We start from the raw sequence: 26,550 nt of genomic DNA, 5'->3' as shown, positions 1-26,550 counted from the left end.
ACGAATCTTTGTTTCCATAGTAGAATATGTTTATGCAAAAAGAGATCCTGATGCTAAATACATATGGAGCCAAAGAAGCTTCACACTAAAAGAGTAAGAGAAAAAGATTGGTGATTTCCACAGAGTAAAATGATTCTTGGTCCCAGAAAGAAGGAAGAGTGAATGAGACAGGATAGTTCAAAACAAGTCTCAACTCTAAATAGTTGGTGGTTTTGTTTCAGTTGCATAGCATAAATTATTTTTCCTCATTAAAGTATTAACTGATTCTAAAACATTCCGAGCTTTCTAGAATTTCCATAAAAATTTCCAGATATTTCAGCAGTAAATTTTAAACCTCACATGTATTACTAATAATGACATTACAAATAATGATTAATAAAAATAGTACAAGTCATTATTTTCTTTTAAAGTGTTGCTGGTTAATGTGTTCACCATCACACCCCTCATTACAAACACACACCATCACCATCTCCACCACCACCAATAACAAATATCAAAAGTATATTATATACATAGTATTGGCCAAATTCTCCCCAAAACATAATCCAATCTCAGATTATAAGATCCCATTTTGCATTAAAACAAAATAGAATATGGCAACAAGAAAAATAAATAGCATTTGTTTGTATTGTAAATATTTGAAACCTTAACAGTGGACATGCCTGTGTTTCAAATTTTAGAACATGCATTTATTGGATGGACATAGTTAACAAACATGTCCAGTTTCCAGGAGGCATTTGCCTGCAAGGAAATAACTAAGTCATGTTCTGGGCATAATTAAATGACATGTTAGCAAGTTTATCAATACAAGATTGGACAGATCCATTTGAGGTGATGGATTGCTTGCATGACATTGTGGCAATACCTTTAGCAGAACAAGTAAAGATTACATAGAAGTATGTGCATCTTGTGCAATTCTCCTCCTATGACAAGGAAAAGGATGGCTTATTCTATATCAGGTCATTTCTCTATGTGATAAAGTTTAGTTTACAATAGGGATTTTGTCTAGTCTTGTCCTTCCCGAGAGGGGAATGCAGAATATTTACCTTTGTTGGGTTAATGTTCTCATTATTAGAACAAGATTTCATAAAATTTTAATAAATATGATGTCAAGTATTTCATAGCTTTCTCTTTTGAGAATTTTATTTTTAAATCTGTTTATAATTTTTTCTCTATCAGTTTTCTTTAAGCTTCTTAAATGATCAGTATTTCTTCTCTTCTCAACCTCTCCTTTTATAAGTTTCTCACAAAACTGGTCCACTTGGTAACACTTAACACATTGCTCTCAATTACCGTTTCTCAACCTCCCCACTATTAACATTTTAGACCAGGTATCTCAGTTGTAGGGGCTGTCCTGTGCATTGTAGGATATCGAGCAGCATCCTCAGCCTCTGTCCACTGATAGCACTCCCAATCAGGCTGTGATGACCTGAAATATCTCTCTACTTTGGAAAATGCTCCCCTAGGAGCAAACTCACCCCCAGTTGAGTTCCATTTGTCTAGACTATACCAAAGAGGTGGAGTGTTGATGTAATCACTTCTTGCTAATTCTACCTCCAAATTCTATCCAGAATGTATTTTCTTCTCTCCAGCTCTATGGCCAGCACTCTCATCTAGGTAATGGATTAGCAAACTACAGCCTGTGAACCACGTTGACCAGAAGTGTGTTTTTGTAAATAGTTCTATTGGCATACAGTCATGACCATCCGTTTATGTCTTGTCTATGGGTCTCTGGCTGTTTTCACGTTACAGCTCCAGAGTGGAGGATTCCTGCTAGAGACCCTATGGCCTGCAAAACCTAAAATATTTACCATTTATTTGGCCCTTTTTCAGAAAAAAAATAAATATTACAGACCTCTGGTCTATGTCATCTCCAGTGGTCCCCTACTTTAACTCTTTACATGCTGCAGTCTGGTTTTTGTAGAACAACTTGAGCAATCTGTTTCTTTGAAAAATGTCAGTGTGCTGATTTTACTCCACTATTTTGAACTGCGAATCCGTTCACAGTGTCCTCAGGCCTAAATCCAGTCTCCTTAACTCACCCCCTTGACTCTCCCTTCTCCAGCTACGCAAGTCTTCAAATAGTACAAGTTCTTACCCACCTTGGGTCTTTCACATGCTGCTTTCTCTTCCTCAGATATGGTTTGCCTCATTTTTTGCCTCAATTCCTCTTATTCATCCTTCAAGTCTTAAAATAAATATTATTTCTTTGTGTTTTTTTTAAATGACAACCCACACGCATGTCAATGATACACTTCTCCCCCATTAATTGTTCTCAGTGATGCTGTATCCACCAGGGTTCTCAGTTGCAGATAGACACATCTACTCAAGCTCATTTCAGCAGGATGCACTAATATCAATGTTAGTTTGATTTTAGAATCAGAGCCTATATGTAGGACTTCTCTGATAAGGAAGCTGCTACGTCTACTCACAGGTTGCCTCTGTCATATCATGAAGTCATCAGTTCTGTCACCAGCCTCAGAGCCTGGCAGCTTCTGCCACCATCACTACAATGGCAGTAGTTTCTGCTCTGTGCCCAGCACAGGTGGGGCTTATTTTAAGTAGAAAATCATAGGCTTGGTCCTAGCACCAGGGTGACAGAAGCTTGAAGTCTTCTGTGGATTGCACAATAGGAAGGAAGAATTCACATTTTAGGGAAACAGTAATAAATAGGGGATGATCTACAATAAGAGGAAGGCAGTGTTTTCGATGGGAACAGAAGGGAAATGGAGAATGGGTGTAATTTTCCACAGCTAACTCTTCTATTCAAGAAGAAGGATTACATTTACTCTCATCATTACCACTCTGTTGATGGACAGTGTTTCCTTTCTGTATCAATGATGGTGATGATTCTCAACCCTACACTTGTAGGATCATTTATGCTCATACTTTCCTAGCTTGCCAAAAATAGCCTTTACTGCATAATCGTTCCCTTCCCACAGCTGAAGGATAAGTGTCTGGGATATATAAATACATGCATATATATGTACACATTACATAGCATTAAGATTTGCTAAAAGATGAGGAAATGCATGGTATCTCTTTTTATATGGTAATAATCTGTGCCTATTGTTTTCAGTAGCAGTCAAGGCTCTGCTACAGTAGTAGGTTCAGAGTATTATGAAAACATAAGGAAAGGAGCACTTCAAAGTCTTTCAGGAAGTCGAGGATGGGTCAGGGATGAGGTGAGTTACATGACGATTTAGCATAGCAACTTAAAGTGGCAACAATTTGACACAGACTTAAAGTACACCATTAAATTTCCAGGTTTAATATAATTATTTCTATTTTATTTAATCATCAGAGAAAGGGTGAAACAGAAGTTCAGGGATAAAATGATGAAAAAAGAGGTGTTTGATGCTGATTACTCAATAAGAATTTTTTTAAAGGATATGTTATAAAGATCTCAAAATATCCACATCAGAATATCATGCTCCATTTGATCTCAGACAAGTTTGAGGTGAATTGGCATTTTTCCAGGTTCGCAAATTGAAAGGACTGTTTCAAGCAGAAGAACAGAATGTGCAAACCTCAAAGGCATCCGAATTATGTATCTGACTAGAATTATACATCTGATTCTTCTTAAAATGCATCAGTAGCTCTTTCCAGTCTCCAAGGAGACGCCCAACAACTTCCCATGAGCAAGACCCTTCATGATTTCCACTCCTGCTTCTTTCTCATAATAGCTTCATTTTCATCACGAATCCCACCCCTCCAGCCCATTACCTTTCCATTTCCCACAAGAGTTCATGCAATTGTACTTTAGATTATATTCCCCCTACCCTGTGGTTTTGCTGAGGCTGCTCCCACTCCATATGAGTCCAAACCCTCTTCACCTATAAGAATCTCATAAATAAGTCAAGACATAACTCAGCTGTTACTCTCCACTGAGCATCTCCTAATCCTCCCAGTCTACATAGGATTTCAGATTTCCTCAGAGCATCGTTTGATCACTCTGTGTAGAGTCCTTATCCACTGTATTTTGAGTATCTTATTACTTGTCTGTCTCCCATCCAGGATGAGGGATCAGGTCCATATTTAATTAATATTTAAGTGGCCAAGGCCGAGCTCACTGGCCACTGAGAAGAAAAAATAATTACTCTGGAATGATTAAATCAATGAATGCATAGATATTGCCTTGCGTTATTACCCAGCTATCTTTTTTATTCTTATTCTAGAAGTTGTTTTAGATTTTATTTTATTCTAAAATTCAAATGCATCTGATACAGAGCAGCTAGTGCTCAATAATGTCTAAGAAGAGAATGAAGGAGCTCATGCTATTTATAAATTGTTTTCTCCAAGAGTCTCTGAGGCTCCACATGACATATTAGAGGGCTAAATTCAGCATAAGAGGTTATTGAATACTCACTGAATTCAGAAAAATGAATAACCTCAATGTATGTCTGAAAAGAATTGGTACATCAGCACCTGACAGAGTAGCCAATCATGATGAAAGCTTGATGTAAGCTACAAGTACACGTGTATAATCGATGCAATTCAAATGGATTGTAAGGTTTATACCTCTTGAGCTGCACCATTCCTTCACCACCATCACAACACAGTATCAGTCTATTCATCTGGATGTATTTTGTTATGACATCTCTAGACCAGGTACAGTATCAGAGATAGGCATAGGGAGATCAAATAAACAGGGTGGCCACGCCGATGAAAAAGACATCCTGGGGGCCAGCCCCATGGCTGAGTGGTTAAAGTTCCACATGCTCCACTTTCGTGGCGTGGGGTTCATGGGTTCGGATCCCGGCTGCAGACCTACTCCACTCATCAACCATGCTATGGAGGCATCCCACATACAAAGTAGAGGAAGCTTGGCACAGAGGTTAGCTCAGGGACAATCTTCCTCAAGCAAAAGAAGAGGAGGATTGGCAACTGATGTTAGCTCAGGGCAAATCTTCCTCACAAAAAAAAGAAAGAAAGAAAAAGACATCCTAATAGATGAAAAAGCCAATCAATAAGCAATATATCTAGAGATTGTTATTAGAACATATTGTGAAGTTGATGATAGTGGTGATCCTAATGATGTTAATGGTAGTAATGATGCTGGTGATGATGATGGCGGTGATAATAATGATGGCTGATAACAATAGTAATGATGTAATGATGATGATGATGATAATGATGATAGATCCACGCAGTATTTAATGGCCATTTACTTTTTCCTTGTCAGAAATCACTGCCTGATTTAGTTTAGTTCATAGATAGAGAGCATGCACAGCCAGACTCAATCCAAAAGTAAAACGCAATTTTTCAATAAATGTGCTGTAGTCCTGCCCACTTTTTCTTCCTTTTGTGTTCCAGGTGGTGAAAAACAAGAAAGGGCCCCAGTCTCTCCTTCCCTCAAACGTCATTTACCTACTTTAACATGAAATTGATTTAGCAGAAGTTCCTTCTGTAGTTGATAACATATCAGCAAGCTGTGCTGCCCTTTTTCACTCAAGAGCACAAGAACATTACTAAAAAGTGGTTTATCCACACATGTCAATTGAGCTACTAGATGGTTCCCCCATCCATAAAATAGTTTTAAAAATGGTACAAAGTCATGATGAACATATAAGGTGTTTATTACTGGGAGTTGTTGCTCAATAGATAAAAAGTTTCAATTATAAATTCCAGAGATGTGCTGTACAACATTGTACCTATAGTTAACAACATGATATCGTGCACTTAAAAATTTCTTAAGAGCGTAGATCTCACGTTAACTGTTCTTACAAATACACACACATATATATACACACAAAGGGATACAGGGAAACTTTTGAAGGTGGTGGATATGTTTACTACCTTAACTGTGGTGATGGTATCCTTGTGTATACATAGGTCCATACTCATCAAATTGTATGTAACAAATGTGTGCAGGTGTTTTTGTACATCGATTATACCTCAATAAAGCTGTTAAAAGAGAAGAAAAGAAATAAACATTAGCATTATTTCATTGGCTATTAAAAAAACAAAAGAGAGAGATAACCAAGTTCAGTGGACCCTCTTAAATTATATATCAAAATCGAAGAACATGGAAAACACTCCAATTCATCCCAAACACTGCAAACTGTTTTTCTTCAAATATTAAAGACATATATGCAGATCTGTTAAATGAATATCTATTTAGAATAGTGTAGGTTTTAAAATTTATCCAAACTCCTTTCTGTTGGGATTCTTAAAAAAGACAAAAACAAAACTACTTATTCACAGAAGAGATTTTGCTATAAAGTGGCTACACGTCATGAAGGAGAGATATGAAAATATTCTAGACAGAGAACTGTAGTTTATTCTTGCTTCATTTAATTTCCCTGTCAGATTTTCACTCATCATAAGCTGTATCTAAATTATTCTTGAGTAAGCCTTTTTCTACTTCCATTAATAAAGTTCCTCGTTTATATTACTGAGAAATAGTTCTACATCTGGATCATAAAGTGTTTTATATGGCACTTTGAAAACATGAATTTACACATATGCCTTGCCTTCTAGGCTCTATTTTTTCCAGGACGACAAGTATATCTGATTCACCTTGGCACATTCAGATTTGAACCCAGTGCTAGCATTCACAGTGGACTCTGCCAATATTTAATGTGTTAATGAAAAATGAGATTTCTGGAATAGGAGATCTTCATGAGGAGATAATTTCTCTATCCTCCTCTCGCTCTCTTTTTTTTCTTTTTTTTGAGGAAGATTAGCTCTGAGCTAACTACTGCCAATCCTTCTCTTTTTGCTGAGGAAGACTGGCCCTGAGCTAACATCTGTGCCCATCTTCCTCTACTTTATACGTGGGACGCCTGACACAGCATGGCTTTTTGTCAAGCGGTGCCATGTCCGCACCTGGGATCTGAACTGGCGAACCCCGTGCTGCCGAAGCAGAACCTGTGCACTTAACCGCTGCGCCACGGGGTCAGCCCCACTTTCTCTCTCTTTTGAGTTCATAGCTTCATTCAGTGTATCACCACAAAGCGCCTTAACAGCTAATCAATTCTGTTCTGACAAACACATGCTGCAACTGTGTAAAAATAAGATGAGATTGCCAAGCAAAGTAAATATTTAATTAAGAAACAGGTAATCAGATTCCCCTTTGCTTTTTTCCATTTACAGTGAAGAACTCCATCTAATATGAGACCATTTCCATTAATATTTTACAATCCCTTCAGCATTTTTCATTTCAATTTTCTGCCTCATTATATTTTACTGACCATCACCTCAAAATTGATTTTGACTGTGTTACTGGTGGAGCTATATATGTGTATAAAACTTTTAAATTTACTTAGAATTTAAACTCACATAATCATAAACCTAGAATTGATTATTTTATTTAAGTGAGGCCTCTGTGCACAGGCAGAATCAGAATTAAACTTTTCTAAAACTGTAGTTAATTTAGTGCCTCATAAATTTCCATTAAAACTTTAAATAAACAGTCAAGCACTTAGACACTAAATGCAATGCATTGTTGTTAATTAAAGAGGAACAAATATTTCTAAAATGAGAAACATATCTCAGTTTCTCTATTTTACGAAATTATAAAATGTAGCAAACCATATGCAAAACTTTGATCACATACCAGGTATTTCCACATATTTTTTCTATAGGGTTGCCTTGATTCATGAACAACATAGCACATGTTATCCTTGCTATTTGTACTCTTTAAAGATCAATTAATGAAATCAGCCACACGCTTTTGATAGTAATCTAAAGCCAATATCCAATGCAGAATTACAGTAGGATTTTAAAAGGCCACCAGATACATTCTGCAGGTAGTCCTAACTTTTTAGATACCTCCAAACTTTATTCTAAAATAAATAAATCCAGCTTATTCAGGATAAAATTAAGCATGAAATAAATGCACAGAAAATTCAGAATGGTGATTTTTTCTGGAGGATGATAGAAAAGAGAGGGTGGTGGCTGAGGATTGACCTCTCTCTGATCAATATATATTGATCTGATATATAAATACAGTCCTGTTCTGCATAACAACGTTGTTGTCAATGATGGACGACTATACAATGGTGGTCCCACAAGATTTGTACCGTTTAGCCTAGGTGTGTAGTAGGCTATGCCATCTAGGTTTGCGTAAGTGCACTCTATGATGTTCACACAATGGCAAAATCATCTAACTATGATTTCTCAGAACCTGTCCCTGTCATTAAGGGACATATGACTATACATATAGTATATAACATATTTATATGTATAATATCTATATCTATAACTGTATATACTATACGTGTATACAATCTGAAGCCTAATGGCAGCTAATAAACATGTAATAAATTTAGATGGTGTGTATGTCAGTGATTCCTACATTATTCTCTGTCCTTTTCAGTAGAAGAGTTACAGACTTGTTTACTGTAAGAATCAAAGAAACAGGAAGCATGTGTTTGCTTTTCTGTATGTTTGTTTTCCAAGCGTATGGAATTCACCATTGGCGAGAAACCCATGTCTACAAAATATCAAATGTCAATGATAAAGAGAGCAAGAAAACGTACCTATGTTGAGAAAAAATAAATAAAACAAAGAGATATATGTACATGAAGGATAAAGCTTCCATGAAAACTGAGGCATTCAAGAGATAGGAATTTTTGTAACTGCGGGCCCTTCAGGAAGCAGTTCAACTGATCCCATCTTATCAAGAGAGTCACTAAGAGTGGTTTCTCAGGAATGGAGAACCCCTGGGAAATCTTTCATCTTTACAAAATCAAGTGCTCCACTTTGCAGCAAAATTTCTCAAAACCTAAAGATTCCACAGAAGCTGGAATGTTCACAAAGAACTGCAGAATCTTACCCAGCTGGTTTGGTGTCCTGAGGCCTTACCTTGATAGTCATCAGCTTGGGGCAGGGTCCCAGAAATACGAGTGGACAAAAATGCAGTTGCACCTGATTTTGTGGTCGGAGATGGTTGGACAGAAATGTGGGTTGCAGTCCCTTTTGCGGGTGAGGGTCATACCAAACTGCTGTCAGGGGTTTCAATTGTATGCATAAATATTATGGATCTAAATGTTTTAAAAATTATATAATGCTTCTAAAATCTGATCTGTCCTGGTTATCAGTCATAATTCTAGTTATTATCTTGAATTGTTGTATGTCACAGAAATAGCCACATTTTTTTGTCCATTGCCCTTTTTGTCTTTTGTAATTTGCAGATAGTGGTTGTTTCACTCTGATGTTTTTGCAGACATATTTCATCTTCAGAGAGATTCACACAAAGAACTCTGACACTTTCTCTAGAATGCAGGTTTCTCATAAACTTTCAGATGGTAAAGCTGAGCTGTGTGAAACAAAAATTACAGAACTCTAATGGAAAAACTGATAGCCTCATTACACAACTAACAGAAGATTAAGATCAAGAATTGATTACATGGGACTAAATGAACTGATGAGGGTGATGATATTTTGGATGACTTTTCATTTGAAATATTGCTGATTTTTTAAATGTTTTGTTTTTCCAGATTTAAGGAAACCTTTTTTCTCTTAAGCTAGCTGTGACTTACAGCAATTTGGTAAATTATAGCTTAGTAAGCAGAATTGGAACGTTTATCTTTTTCTCCCTACCTGATCCCTCCAGAATTTGGAAACTCTTGATGAGTGAGTATTCTTATTTTCATGGCAATATACTTCTTTGCATAAGTTCAATAAGAATAAGAATCTGATCTCCTTATAGCAAGACACAATTGGAAACATTGGCTGTATTATCAAGGTTTTGACTGGAATGTCACATTTGAGACAGACATCATAGACTTGGATCTGATGAAAACAGCTTTAGGGGGCAAGGATTGACTTTGTGAAATAAAGCCACTTGGAAATATTGGCCAGGTGCAAATAAACTCAGGTTATTTGGGGGAACCTCAAGAGAAGAGAGGAATTCACCCAAATCTGTAGGTATTGCAGGCACAGTCTGATGACAGTCCTTGACTTGGTTTTCCTGGCCTCAAGAGGCCTTTAAAGCTCATCTGAGATTCCTTTTGAAAAGTCCCAGCAAAGCAGATTTAAAAGAGCCTATGTGATCAATTGCTATTCTTGCTGTACTTTTATAAATAATTGGGCCAAGTTTGTTGAAACTAGACTTATTTTGAAAACCAATGAATCTTAATTTGGCTGTCTTTGGTAAAAATGAGGGTGGTTTTAGAGAGAAAATTATGTTTCAATAAGAACTGTAGTACACATTCATGGATATTAAATTCTAATTCTGTTAATCGTCTTTTAGGTTTTTGTTTTTTATCTGTAAACTGGACTGGATCCTGAATTCTTCTAGGTCTCCTGAAATATCTGGCTATAAATCTCCAAACTAGCATTTTCAATTTTTTTCCATCATTTTCATTTGGAATCTTGAGAGCTGAAACCACCCTTGTTCCTGAAGCCCTGAAAACTGCTTCTGGACAACTTGATACAAACTTCAGAGAGATTCATGTCTGTTGCTGTGTAAGCCACTCAGAAAGATACCTCAACAGCAGACGACATCATCAGAGACATTTCAAACTGCAAAGGATCTAGAAATCTTCTTGACAGGCTGCCTGCTGGACTCAGAAAATACATTATAATCTTCTCCAATCATTAACCTTGTTTTCTTTTTGTTTCTCTAGAAATGCTTCTCCATAAATACCTGGTTACTTGCTTACAAAATGTAGGCCTAACTTTGGGAAGCCACCTGCACCATCATCTTGCTAAGAGATTGGTTCAGTGAGATAGAACCATCTACATTACCAGCAGAAAGAACCTAGAAAAGTCATCACGCTGTATCACTCAAGACTCAAGACTGAGGAATGAAGAATAAGAAGGAGGAATTTGTAACTGCGGGCCCCCCAGGACAGTTCAGTTGATCCCATCTTTTCAAAAGAGTCATTAAGAGTGGTTTATCAAGAACTGAGACCCCCTGGGAAATCTTTAATCTTTACAAAGTCAAGTGCTCCAACTTGTGGCAAAATTGCTGAAAACCTAAAGGTTCCAGAAGCTGTAAAAGTTTACAAAGAACTGCAGAATTTTACCAAGCTTCTTTTGTGTCCTGAGACCTTGGCTTGATGATCATCAGGTTGGGGGGTTGGTCCCAAAAATATGAGTGGACAAAAATGCAGTTACACCCAATTTTGTGGTCAGAGATGGTTGGACAGAAATGTAGGTTGCACTCCTTTTTGTGACTAAGAGTCACGCTAAACTGCTGTCATCCTCAGGGAATTGCACTGGCCATTGGAAGGGACATTCCAATAAGATAACATCATTTAAAAGTGCACTTAAATGTAAAGACTTGAAAATTTCAAAGTAGCTTTATTGAAAGTTTTGTTGCAAAATGAAAAAATTAAGTTATAAAAGGTACCTAAAAGAAAAGCCTAAGAGGTCATGGCTTTAGGGACATCCTGTAATCTACCTTCAAAGGAGAGTCCAAAATGAGACCCTCTCAGAGTTAAAGAGACTCAGAGATTTTCTGGAAAACTGTTATGTTGAACATTACTGGAATTGTTCAATACTGCCAGGTATAATTATTGCTCATCCTGACTGAAACTTGACAAGATATTTGAAAGGATTTAGCAACTTGTGATCAGAAATTCAGCCAAACTAGAAGCTAATATCCAGAGCCTGATAGGAATTTTCTTTCAAGGCCTTCTTTCCTAAGTTAGACTAAAATTAAGCACCCAGAGGAAAAGAAGCAAACTAGGGATGACACAGTTGGACAGGTAGAGTAAAGTATAATTTCATTTAAAGTACAACCCAATTTCTGAGGAATTAAAAGCAACTGTCCTTAAAAAAACAACTTTGCAAAATTGGAAATGTAACTCTAGGGGTAGTTAAGATTCCACATATCTCCTTTATATCAAAAATCCTGTAACCTTTCTGGCAGCTGTTATCAAGCCTGTCACCAACTCCTAAGACTGAGCTAAAAAAAAAAAAAAACAGAAAAAGGCAAGAAAATGGCCATAAGAGCACTCTCGCCCAAAATCTATCATCTTGAGTGTCTTCTCCTCAAATATTAGTAGAAAAAGCATAAAACAAAATTTGGATTCAATTATTCTTTCATAACTAGTAAGCCTTATATTACTGTATAAAGCCTTATATTACCGCATATTACTGCCTGATTTATGGCAGTAATTTTAAAACGATAGCTGTGGAATCTCTGTGTGTATCTATATGTATTCTATGTGTGAGATATTTTTCCCTCTGGATGGTATAATTTCTTTGTTTGTATTTTTTTTTTTTTGAGGAAGATCAGCCCTGAGCTAACATCTGATGCCAATCCTCCTCTTTTTTGCTGAGGAAGACTGGCCCTGAGCTAACATCTGTGCCCATCTTCCTCTACTTTATATGTGGGACGCCTACCACAGCATGGCTTGATGAGCAGTGCCATGTCTGCACCCGGGATCCAAACTGGTGGACCCTGGGCTGCCAAAGCGGAACATGCACACTTAACCACCGCGCCTCTGGGCCAGCCCCTGGATGGTATAATTTCTAAAGAACTCTATTTAATTGGCTTAAAGTAAGCACTTATATAAATGTAGTGGAAACCTACTCAAAGATTTTTCACATTAGTATGACATAAAATAATATTATTTTATAAATAAAGCTTATTTACGATTACTGGTTTGATTAAAATGGAAATGTCCTTAGAGTTATCAGCAGTGCATCTGATGCACATATGCAGCCTTTATTCTAGGTTTATTGGTCAAATTAACTCATGTTATCTCTGTTACAAAAGTGGTTAACAAAATTCATAGCTTAGAGTGATAGCTGATTTTGTCTAATGTCTCATGAGGTTTTTGTAGGAAATCTAATAATTATTGGGAGAGTAAACTAAATAGATATAAGTAAGATAAAAGTTTTTGGGTAAACTTTTTCATAATAATCATATTTTATGGGGTAAGTACTTAAAATAACTTGAAAACTTCTTGGTAACTAAAACCTTAGACTTTTGTTAAATGATAAAATTCTTTTAATAGCTGGGTCATTTCCAAATAAGATAAAATTCTGAAGCATTGCTCGACATGTTTAAGTTTATCTACTTTTGGCTTCTTATTACAGAAAAAGTAAAAGACTACATCCGTTATAGGCAGAAAGAAGCTAGAGCAGTTGTCACCCTACAACCTTCAAGATTGAACAGTGAACAACAGAAAGGGGGGATTAGTAACCAGAGACCCTCCAGGACCAGTTCAACTGACCCATCTGATCCACAGCGTAAGTAAGAGTGTTTTTTCAGGAAGTGAGATCCCTTGTCCAGTGAAGGGCGATTGAGACCACCAACCCATCAACTGGTCCTGGGCAAATACTGGATAAGTGACCTTTGTGGTGTCAAGGAGCTAAAAACTCCACCCTCAGATCATGGAAATGCCGCCAATTTGTGAACATACATCCTATGAAGAGGCATGAAGCTTGGCTGTGCTTGTGTAGATCATCAGTTACCTCACTTCTCCTTACCTCCAATCATCTATCTCCACACTTCGGGCCTCCATGCCCTTCATCCCATAAATTGTGCCCCAAGCCCTGGATTGGGGAGACAGATATGAGAGCATATGCCCATGTCTCCTTGCAGATCAATATCACAAATTAAAGCTAATTTCTTTTCCCAAATGCTGTTGCCATAATTAATTGGCTTTTTATGTGCATCAGACAAGAGAACTTCAATTTTATGCCATAACATATTCTCAAGAAAAAACAATTAAAGTCCCTGCAACCATTCTCCTTATGGAAATGATGTAAAAATCAAGTGAATTTTAAAGTGAAATTTCAAGATACTTTAATGTTAAAATCAAGTTGGCTCAAGAAGCTTAATCATCCATCAGTGTAGTATGATGACTCAGCTTGGAGTCGAGAGAAAAGTGTATTTTAAAAAAATTTGGAACACAAAATAGATTCAACTAGAGATAATTATGCAGATGATCCAAAAATATTTTGGAAATTAAAAGACAAACACATATGCAAAATCATGTATGTGTTATGAAAAGAAAAATTCTGATGAAGCAATTTGCAGCACAAAACCCTAGTAGAATATTCTGATTGACGCAGTGACCTCTGGTGAGTGGAGCAGTATTGTCAGGTCTCTTGAGATGTGGCAGCTCCTAGTGCATCAGTGTCCATTCTCCCTGTCATCGCTGGCCCAGAGCGCTTCCTGGCAGGGATTTTACTTACTCTTGCTTACTTTCTGGCTCTCAGAGTTTCACTCTCAGGACTCAGTTGACACTTGGGGCTTAGTTAAACAGCATGAGTTCCTACTAATGCACATTCGTCTTTTAGGTTGACCTAGCCAGATTGGAGGTTACTCTGCCCAGCTCCCTCTTAGGAATTCTTAATATTCTACCTTATACTGCTTAGTTTTCTTATCTTGCTATTTCTGTGTGTGGTAAGCTCACAGCTGTAGATTTTGCAGGCAAAATGGTTAATCCTCCACCTGCTGGTACTGATGGTGGCTATGCCTCGTACTTCTAGCTACTTATGTAAGAATTTAAGGAAGGAAGAAAAAGAGGAAGGAAGGAAGGGAGGAATAAAGAAGGGAAGGAAAGAGAGAAGGGAGGGAGGAAGGAAGGGGGTGAGGAAGGAGAGAGAGAAAGAAGTAGGTAGGGTAGGACAGAAGGAAGGAAAGAGAGAAGGGAGGACAGAAGGAGGAAACAAAGGAAGGAAGGAGGGAATGAGGGAGGGGAAGGGAAGATAAAGAAGCAACAGAACAGAAAAGTATGAAAATACATGGAAAAAAGAGGAGAGGAAAAGAAAATCACAAAGAAAAAGATAAAGATTTTATAAAGACAGAGAGGGAGCAGGAAAGGACCTTAAAAAGCAAACTAGCAGATTTCTATGAAACTGTTTTCCAGTATTGGATATGATGATTCTTAAGTCACTGTAGTCCAGAGTTTAGAGAGTATCAAGATGGTTTCCCTTATCTCTCACTACATTACAAACTGTCCTCAAAATGTAGTACCTTAAAACAATGATGTTTTGCTATTTGTCATGAACATGCACGTTGGCTTGGCAGTTTCTCTACTGACCTGGCCTATCTCACTCACCTGGCCACATTCAGTGAGAGGTTCAGCCACAGCTGGGCTCCGCTGAGGGGATGGGACTCCTGCTCTGCATTGAGTGCTTCACTGTAGAATGAGCTTCCTGACAAGGTTATGATAGTGTTCCATGAGGGTGAAGTGGAAGTGTCAAACCCACTTACAGCATAAGTCCAGAGCACACAGTGTCCCAAAGCCACAGTCCATTGGTCAAAGACATCCACGAGGACAACTCTGATTCAAGCTAAGGGAAATAGGAGCACTGCTGAAATCTCATGACCACTCAGCATTTGGCATGGGAAGCCTTGCTTCAGCTGTCTTTGGAATCAATGCACCCCAAGATAGGAAATCACTTGGATTGAGGTTCGGTATCTCTGACTATATTAGTTTCCTCGGGATGCAGTAACAAAATACCACAAACTATGTGACTTAAAACAACAGAAATTTATTGTCTCACAGTTCTGAAGGCTAGAAGTCCAAAATCAAGGTGGGGTAGGGCTCTCCTCCCTCCAGAGGCTCTAAGGTATGGTCCTTCTCATCTCTTCCATCTTCTGGGGGCTCCAAGCATCCCTTGACTTGTGGCTGCACCACTCCAATCTCTGCCTCCACCTTCATGTGGCTTCTCTGTGTCTCTGTCTCCAGGTGGCCTTCTCCTATCTTATAAGAACACCAGTGATATTTGCTTAGGGGCCCACCCTACTCCAGTATGACCTCATCTTAACTAACAGCACTTGCAATGACCTTATTTCCAAATAGGGTCAGATTCCGAGGTAGTGAAGGTTAGAACTTCAACATGTTTTGGGGGGACCCAATTCAACCCATAATACTAACATATAAAATTTAACTATTCTGATATTCTGATTCCAATTTCTATGTTTTACCCATGATCTTTGAACTTAATCTTTAATAACATTTTTTCAGGATTTTGTTTCCCTAGAGAATCTCATTCCATAAGAATACATTAGGAAAGACAATATGGCTGAAAATCAAGATACAAATATCTGGACATTACAGAACAAAACTTTTGAAACTTCCATTTTCTGCAATGTGGTTGACCAGGTGTCTGGACCAATGAAATAAAAAACAGAAATCCTAGTGTTACCACACCAGGTTCATTGTTGTCCCCCTCCCGGAAGGCTAAACAGCAAGACAATGAGATTGCAGCAGAGAGAGGGTTTTAACCACAAGGCAGCCATGTGAGGAAGCGAGAGCACAAGTCTCAAATCTGCTTGCCCATAAATAGAGACTCAGGGATATTTATGGTGTAATGGGGCAAGGTGGTCTGAAATATGGAGAGAGGTCATTGGAGGTGAGGAGAGGTGAGGTAGTTGATGATCTGCACAAGCATAGTCAGACTCCATTCCTCTTCATAGGATGCATGTTCACAAAATGGTGGCATGAGCATGATCTAAGTGTGAAGATTTTAGCCTCTTGACATCAAAGGTCGCTTATCTGACATCTGCATGGGCCTAGTCGATGAGTTGGTGGTCTTGACTGGCCTGAAATGGACAAGGGGTTCTAATTCTGAGAAACAGCTCACATACTCATTACCATGCTGATTCAGGCTCCAGGGAGATGTTATCCGTAGGAACCTAGTGGGAGTCAGATAGCATATTGCCTAAGCAGCACAATTAACATTGAGTGGGTTAAACAACTAAAAGCTATAATCAGTAATTGCAAACCAGAAAAAAGAAAAACTTTAGTTCCTATCATTAATGGCTAACTCTCTGCCAGTTTCAATTCCCCCTATTCTTTGGTCATTTTTCATTCTTGAGGGATTTAGGGTGACAACCAATCTAGCTACTTACTGCTGAATTGGGGCGTAGATCTGGGTTAGAGGAATGAAACTGTTTAGCATTCATTTGGAAATATTCTCTTGTTCCTGGCTTCATGTTGACATTTTGCATTAGTAGAATTTTGTACCTTGCTCAACAGTTTGGAACAACATCTAAAGGCACATTTTATAATCAAGTATTGGATCAGAAGGATAAGAAGTATAGACAACCCAAATTTTAACAATCCCTGAAAAATAGACCTAATCCCGGGCCTCCATCTGATCTCTAGGTAGGGGCAGACATCTGGTCTCAATTCCTGAGAAGTCTTTTGTTTTACTGGATATGCATCAGAGATCGGAGCAGAGATCGGAGCAGAGATCGGAGCAATGCCCTGTACCCTGATCTTTCGGTTATCATTGATGATGGCTATCAGCATAGATTCTCTGCCTGGGGGTCATCACATTCCTAAGGAACTCAAGAGAAAAAAGTTATCATCTTATCACAGCTAGGAGGTACATGCACAAGCAGGGGTCATAAAATCTACAGAGCAGGTGGATCTCCTGGAGGGTGCATATTCAGCTGAGTTAGTTAGTCAGAGGTCATTCAAAGTTACAATATGGTTTCTTTTCCACGATATGACTTCCGTTATGTCAACCTTGTGTTGAACTGGTATCACTAGATAAAATGTAAGTCAAAATTATCTTAGGTATATCCATGAGCTGACAAGAAAGCTCAGAAAAGATCAGGAGAGCCAGAAAAGGCACTAACGCTGCCTTGGCTTTGAGAGAATTTACCGAACTGGTGAACTTGAACACTGATATTCCACTCTGTTATTGTATTAAGGCTGCAAAGACAAAGACCAGGGACAGACCAAAGTGGGCATCTCATAGGAGAACTCTCCTAAAGCTGGCGCAAGGACCTATGTCCTTAACATAAGCACAAAATGGAAATTTCCCAGCTAGTACCAAGGTAACTAAACATTGCAGATAAGAAAGGAAGAGCTCCAAAAATGGTTAAGTGTCTGTGATATTGGGATTTATAAGAAATATATATTTGGTCTTCTTCCCTGTTTCTGGCAGAGAGCTCCTAAAACCATTGGAATTTCCTGAGATAAGAGCCATAAAGTTGTCTTTTGTTATATTAACGAAGAGACTGTAGAATGCCCCTTGATCACCTAAGAGTAGGGGCTGGTTGCCAGGGGAACCAACCATGTAATTAGAAGGTTAGAACTTTCAGTCGCACCTCCAGACCTCCAGGGATGGGAGAGGGCATGAAAGTTGAATTAACCACCAATGGTCAATTATTTAATCAATCAAGCTTATGTAATGAAGTCTCCGTAAAAACGAAAAAGGACAGGGTTTAGGGAGTTTCTGGGTTGGTGAACACGTGGAGATTGGTGGAAAGTAGCACATGGAGAGAACATGGCAGCTTCGCACCCCTTCCCCCGTGCCTAGCCCTGTGTTTCTCTTCCACCTAGCTGCTCCTGAGTTATAGCCTTTTATAATAAGCTGATAATCTAGTAAATCAAAAGTTTCTCTGACTTCTGTGAGCTGCTCTAGCAAATGAATCAAACCCAAGGAGGGGGTTGTGGGAACCTCTAAGTTGTAGCCAATAGGTAAGAAGTTAAGATAACAGCTTGGGCTTGTTACTGGTGTCTGATGTTGGGGAGGGAGGCAGTCTTGTGGGACTGAGCTCTTCACCTGTGGAATCTGATGTTATCCCTGGGAAGATATCTCAGAATTAAGCTGAATTGTAGGACACCTAGCTGGTGTTCAAGCATTGTTTGTTGGTGTGGGGAAGTTGCCACACACACGTTGGAATTGGGTCCAAGAACTCAAGAGTATTCTTTTCTGACTTAATGAACATTTAACGTGATGGAGAGACTTGCCCAATACATATATATAAAAAAATCATTGTAAAGCTATACTCATTAGGACAGCATTGTATTATTGCAAGATTGGTCAAAGATACCATAAGATACATGAGTATATTGAGACTGGTCATATGACAGAGGCAAGGTTGCAAGTAATTGTGGAAAGGAGGACTTTTCACTCCTTTGCATGCATGCTAAATTTAGCAGTAAAAACTGCAAGAAAAACCCTGGTAGTTTCTTATAAACTACGAGTATGCAGTGGCAAGTGGGACTGTAAAATGGCCGGTAAGATTCTGCCCCCTGGTGGTACATACTCTATATAATTCAGTCTGTCTCAAGTGTGGGTGGGACTGTGGATATGATGGGATTTATTTCCCATGAATAGGATACTAGGCAGTTGGCTTTGAGTTAATCAGAAGTGGAATTATTTGTGACCTGAACTAAGCAGGTGAGCCTTTTCAAGAGATAAAAGCAGGTGCACACCTGCAGGGCTCAGGAAGAAAAACAGCTGCACTGTGAACTGAAAAGAAGTGGCCTCTAGGTACTGAGTGTCCCTCTGCCGGCAACTGACAAATGAACAGGACCTCGGTTCTACAACGACAAGGAAATGAATACCCCAAACCTCCAAATGAGAATGCAGCCCGCCCAGCAACTGGATTTAATCCGTGTGAATGCCTGAACAGAGGACCCAGTTGAGCCTGGACTCCTGTCCCATGGAAACCATGAGATAATAGATGTGTGTTGTTTTAAGCTGCTACATGTGGAGTCGGTTGTCTTGCAGCAATAGAAAACTAACACAGGCATCCGTTAGGTTATATTTGAAGTGGGCTATAAAAACAGTAATCCAGGTGACATTTTAACCTTGAAGTGATGAACTATCATATGAATGATTCAAAGTTATCTAAAGGGGAAAATCAGCCTAGTACATTGGGAGGTGGAATTCAAACTTAGAAAATCCCCCAAATAGCACAGACCACAGGTATACTCATTTTGTCCAAGAGCCTATGTCACACGTACATGGCACAATTATAATCTCTCAACAGGCAGGACTAAGTGGATGGTATGATGCTTTCCCATTTGAAAGTGTGTTAGCACAATTTTCAGGACGTTTTTATATCATGCTCATGTGAAAAACAAAATGTAAAAAATTCACCTTGAGTGTGCAACATTCAACAACATGGCATCATCCAATTTTCAGGGCTCAATTTTGAGCCTAACCTCCAAAAAATTTCCCCTGCCCTCTTAATAGAGTTTTTCTTTCTATCTGAACCATGTGGTGTAAGTCATTGTCAAAAGTGCAGCTCTGCAAAGAAAAAGTGTTTTTAATATTTAAGCGCTCAGTCAACCAATTCATTGGCATCGGTATTGAAAAGAACTATTTCAAATTGGAAAACAAAATCCACTCACCATGGAGTTTATGCAAAGTGTCTTTAGTGAAAAAGTCTGCACCAAACACCGAATTTCAATAAAAGATCAATGTCAGAAAAGCAGAGTTGATGTACTAACTTTAGAACAATTAGGCATCCTTTCACAAACATGTATCTCTAGTTGCTTTGGCCGGGTGTCTTTAGCTATTACAAGCCTGTTTTACTTTCAGCAGAAGCCTCTACACAGCTGACATCAGATCTCTACACCATACAAAAGGAGGAAAGCAGGCTTAGAGCCACCTGCCATCAGAACTCTTCTAGCAGGCTGCATGAGTGAGCTTATGGTAGATGAAATAGACTTCATCCACAGGGAGATCCTCTGTTAGCTGTAGAACCAATTATATGTAATTTATACTTAAGTGGATTGAGGAGTATTGAACTCTGAGACTGCGTCATCTGATTGCAAAAGCTGATGAAAGTCTCCCTAGCATGAACATACAACTCAGTCATGGTTAAGACCCATCTCGATTGCCTACACGAGGGCCTGTCACAAGATTGGCACCCACCCAAACACTATCAATGAATGCTTCACAGCCTTGGGTCCACCATCACTGTATTGCTTTCATTAGTTCTCTTTCTCTGCCTTTTGTATTTAAAAAGCCAAGGTATGTGCCTAATGAAATGATGTCTTTGCAATAACGCAACTGGCAAGACAAAGTGGAGGTCGCCTTCTAAGTAAATCAGTTAAAGCAAATTTTATGATTATCAGTATCCTAATCATGGTGGGAAGGAATTGATGCTTAATAGGATTTTATTTTATAAACATTGATAATGTTCAGCTTTAACTGCTTTTCTAGTGTAAGCATTATGGATATAAATTTTAGTAATCTACTGATTTATTTGTTTTTAAAAACTTGGTAGGTGATATTTTCTTATCAACTTAAGTATATTCAAATTGAATATATCCAAGGAAACTGCTCACAATGATTTTTGCTTGAAGACTAACTTATTTGTATATGCATCTATTTTCTAATTGACAATATATATGTGTGTGTATTTTGAAGTCATAATTGAGTCTTTCCAGCTTAATTGTGTTATGCTTAAAGAATCTGGTCTGTAGGATGCAGATCTGTAGTGATTTGTTGAAGGTAAATTTCTAAAATTCTTCCACTGTTTGAAAAAAGAATGACATCTTTGGGCAAATGACAGAAAGTCCACCAGGAACATAGTTGTAGTTGAGCAAGTTGTTTTTCTTGTTCATTGCGGCAAGAAAGAATGCAAACCATAGGAGCTATGGACTCTCTCAGTGAGAGGATGTTAGAAAGGACCTATTGTCCTTTTGGACATAGGATTTGGATGTTGATGGGTGATTTAGGGAGGGTCTAAGGAAGTAGGGGTTTTGGTCTGGATTGGACATTTTCAGAAAGTGGGCGTATTTCTATAATTGGGTATCTCAATAATTCTTATCTCCAGGGAGAGAAGAAAAGGCTACCTGTGCAATTGGTAAAGAACTAGCAACCGGGTCAGCCAGAAGAGGGGGCTGTTTTGTAATTTGTAATCTGGACAATGTTCCTGGTTTTTCTGTGTTCAGATGTGGTGACAGAAGGATCTTGTCTTTGTCTTAATTCATCATGGTCATGTGAAAAAGAAAATGTAAAAGATTCGCCTAATGTTTGACATGTATATATATCCAGCCATTATTTGGTTTCTCTACTTTCTCCATTTGAATATTTGCATAACATAGTGTCCATTTTTTTCCAGATCTTTTAATATTTGAATAAGAGGTGTGCTCATGAGATTAGATCAAACCCATGGAATAATCTCTGTATCTTGAGGTTACCCGTGTCATGTAACATAACACAATCCCATAATGTGACGGGATGAAAATCCTATCATAGTCACAGGCTTTACTTGTAGATGACCGAGTCCACTTTCTCTTGCAGTTCCTCTCCTCAGGTCTCGGGTCTGTCATTTGGATCCAGTCAAGAACACCGCATACCTCAGAGGATGGAGAAGCTATAAACTGCAGGTAATCCAGGTTCCTGAATACACAGGTAAAACTGAGCCCCGTCCTCACGGACCTCAATATGTGGCAAATGAAGGCATAAACCTTCATTGTGTTAAGGCTCTGAGATTTGAAGGTCATCCATTTTTGCACTTACCCTGCTCACAGAAAGCTTGAAAATGATATAGGTACTAGAGTGAGATACTCTCTGTGGTAGCCTTAGGGCTTCCCCCACCTGCTGAGATGGACTGATGGGAACCAGAGGCAGAAGACAATCAAGCGTGGGTTGTTTCCCCAGGCTTGAGTCTTTGTGCATCTTCAAGATGTGATTGGTCTAGTTTTAGCACCTAAGTTCTGAGTATCAGGTATCAAGGAATAATATTATCATAATTTAGGTAATAAGAAATAAATTTCACTTTATTTTGTAGTCACACTCGCTGTCATCAGGATGTTTGACAGCTGTAATGGGCTGAATTGTGTTCCCAAAAATTCCTACATTGAAGCCCTAACCCCCAGGACTTCAGAATGTGGCTGTATTTGGAGATGGCTCTTTAAAGAGGTGCTGAAGGTAAAATGAGGTCATTAGGGTGGGCCCTGACCCACTGTGACTGGTGTCCTTATCAGGAGAAGAGACTAGGACACAGACTCACACAGGGGGATGATGATGTGAGGACACGGGGAGAAGACGGCATCTACACACCAAGGAGAGAGGCCTCAGGAGAAACCAGCCCTCTTGACACCTTGATCTCAGACTTCTGGTCTCCTTAACTGAGAGAGAATAAGTTTCTGTCGTTTTAAGCCCCGCATTCAGTGTTGTTGTCATGGCAGCCCTAGCTGACTAGTACAACATCCCCGTGTCTTCTACTGTACATCTGTTTAAGTCCTTGCTAACAACTACCACCTGTTTATTGCCACATTCTTTAGAAACTGTATGTTAGTTAGATTAGTCTTCACAAAGATGAGCATGTGTCCTCATTCTACTCACAAGACAGATACCATCTGGTCCTAGGGAATATGTCTAAATCTTAAACCCTTCAAAGATTTTATGTTTTGGTTTTTTCCTCCTGTATCGTTGAAGATAAGCTGACACATAGATGCACATATATACATACACATGTCTTGCTCATGCCCCTCATTTTCTCTATCATCTTTTTCCTCATTTGGGATGACTTTATTTCCATGAGTTACATTTGATTAATGCATTAGAATCTCACATAAAAAAAATTTGTTGCGCTAGAATATGCCCATTTTTTCTAGTGCAATCTGTTGAGGTTTTTCTAGCTTAGGGTGAAGTTTGACTTTCTCTCTGCTTCTGTCAGAAAAACGGGAAGAATCCTGAAAACAGAGGTTTATCTGCCAAGTAGTTGGCTAAATATAAGCCAAGCAGTTACTCAAGCATCTTAAAAGCCAGTATTTTATCTGGCTGAGTCCACGTTCAGAGGGGAGAAATTGGCAGGTGAAAATCAGTGAGAAGTGCTAGCAACCCCAAGAAAATTATTTCAATTCCTATAGATTGTTGTGCCCTGTAAAGGCATTTTATTTAAACAGTCAATACGAATAGAAAAGATCTTAGAATGAAGAGAAATGGGGGAGGAGGTTTATTAAAAGGAGGAAATGCAATAGTAACATTCTACTTGTAAAAATCTATATAGTTCAGGAAAGTGCAGACCTCTGAATGCATGTAATGACAGCGCCCTCACAGGTCCAAATAATCAATGTGGTTTTTGACAGTTAAATTGAATGATAATGTTAGACTATCTGTGTGTTAATGTTCTGATAATATTTTCCAACTATCCTTTTTATTCTTCTATAAATTACTTTTTCTTTAAAATGATAGTATTATACAACGTTCAAGCAGAAATGAAATTTAGAGATGCTCTGCAACCAAAGTGTTTATTTTAAACATGTTTTCAGGAGGTGGATCTGATAGTAAGCAGTTAATACATATGGTAGATATAGAGAAAATCCAGCTGTCTTCCTTCCAAAGCCAGTATCATTTCTACCCACATTTTAGTTAAATGAATACATTTCCTTTCATTATTCTCCCAATCCTGTAACGGTTTGTAATACTATTACCATTTTACCAATAAATGTCAAGTTGAAGCTACTGACTTTCCTGAGCATTAGCTACCGCTACATGAACTATGTGATTGGGGTCGTGCGCTTCATTCACTCAGTTTATTCTAATATGTATTTTTAAGTAGCAATACAAGATATAAAATTCAAGAAAAACAAAACAAAACAAAGACGACTAGATCCACACCTCAGTACATTTTCTGCTTTTTGGACCTATTTGTCAAAGATCATAGATTATATGCTTCATATATAAGCATAATATATGGGGTATATCTTTATGTATAAATGTACACATGCACATGTGTTTGTATCAATCTGTATCTATTTTACTAGCACTCATCAAATTTTACTAAAGCTTAGCAAAATGTGTCTCCTTGATCTTGTCAAATTAACACAAGTTTTCCAAATGGCCCATTTCTCACTGGTTGGCAGAAAACCCAACGTTCCTGTGATATTCAAATTGCTAAGTAAAGTATCCTAGTCTCTGTGAGTCTCTAACGCTGTCTCTGGGATGAGCCAATAGTCTTTCCTTGATTTTTCCAAATACCCTCTCTGTGAGGTCACATGGCAGGTAATCCATCTATGCTCCAATGGGGCAGGATGGGGAGACCTCAGATCATAGGTGGCTTCCCGGGATGCTATCTGCGGCCTTGTGGCTTTGCAGCACCCACTGCTGAAATTCCTAGGCTTGCAAAATGGGCTCTGTGTTCCCTCTGCTCAGAGGAGTGTGGACATATCCCTGTGCTTCATCTTAACCTTCTTTCTCCTTTGCTTTTCTGTCATTAAGCAGCTTGTAAAAATTGTATTATTCATACGAAGGCGGTTTTTCCCTGTTAGCCCTCTCAAGAGCCATTGCCATACATGAGAGGAAGGAAAAGAAGTGAGGTTATTGAAAAGGAATTAATGCATTGCAGACTACTTATATCCCCAAATTAACTAAAGCATGTTCTTCTCCTTTAGGAGAATATGCAATATATTTGGAAATTGGTGTCCTAAGCTTTAAACACTTGCAACATCTTTCTTTTCCAAAAAGATAACAAGAAAAAATTTGTCAGAGAAATTCAGTTGCTAATGTTATGATGAATTACCTTTTGCAAAAGACACAATGAAAGTCCAAAATGTCAATAATTTTGTTAAGTACAGGGAAATATGTTTGGGGAATTACTGTAACATTAGAAGGAACAATTTCATCCTGTACTGTACATATATTTTCTCCCTCCTAACCAACCATGAGATGGAGAATCACCAATCATGGATAATCATTTTTAAGAACTTGTTTGATCTCTGTTAATGTAATGTTGCCTCGAATTACCAGAGTGTTTTAAAACTATAGAGACTTTAAAATTTGTTAGAATGGTTTTATTTTACTGGTTTATGGTCTCCTTTGGGTTCAGTCTCCCATGAGTCACATGGGAGCAACTGGCTTAATAGTATCAGACAGATGTAATCCTTGTTACACTGAGAAAGAAGAGCTGATCTCTCAGGCAGCAAGTGGAGATTCAAATATTTAGTGAAAATGCTACTACACACATAGTTATCTAGGTTTCATTGTACTTTGGCATGCAATAAAATGGAAATAAATTCCTGATAAATTCCTTATTCGTGATATGGAAATGATCACGAAATATGATACAGTAGGTAAGTCCACGAACTATAGTTGTACACGACTACATTGATGGGGCTTAACTACTTAATATCTGGCTTTAAAAAAAACCCCAGAAGTCTCTCTAACCCATGATACCATTTTAAATGTTCAACACAGACAAAACCAAGTGACATCAATAATGGCTTATACAAGTTCCGGTATAGAAGGTTAACTAACATTTGACAAGGAAGCCAAGAGTACCCAATGAGGAGAGGATAATCTCTTCAGCTAATGGTACTGGGAAAACTGGAGAAATGCATGCAGAACAACGAAATCAGATCCCTGTTTCACACCACTCATAAAAATTAACTTGAAATGGATCAAAGACTTAAGCATAAGTCTGGATACTACAAAACTCCTAGAAGAAAAAGTGGGGAAAAAGCTTATCGATATTGGTCCTGGCAATGATTTTTTTAACATGGCACTAAAAGCACAAACAACAAAAGCAAAAGTCAACAAATGGGACTACATGAAACTCAAAATCTTCTGTACAGCAAAAGAAACAATTAACAAGATGAAAAGACAACCCACAGAATGGAAGAAAATTTTTGCAAGCCGTATATTGGATAAGGGGTTAATATCCAAATGTATAAAGAACTTACACTGCTTCATAACATAAAATCAAACAATCTAATTTAAAAAAATAGGCAGAAGAACTAAATGGACATTTTCCCAAAGAGAACATCAAAATGACCAACAGACACATGAAAAGATGCACAACATCACTAATCATGGGAAATGCATATCAAAACTATAATGAGCTGTCACTTCACACCTGTTAGAATGGCTATCATCAGGAAGACAAGAGACAACAGGTGCTGGTGAGGATGTGGTGAAAAAGGA

The sequence above is a fragment of the Equus asinus genome, chromosome X (genome assembly GCF_041296235.1).
Source record: "Equus asinus isolate D_3611 breed Donkey chromosome X, EquAss-T2T_v2, whole genome shotgun sequence".
Taxonomy (NCBI): Eukaryota; Metazoa; Chordata; class Mammalia; order Perissodactyla; family Equidae; genus Equus; species Equus asinus.
The sequence above is the reverse complement of the archived record's forward strand: the minus strand, read 5'-3'. Positions refer to the sequence as shown.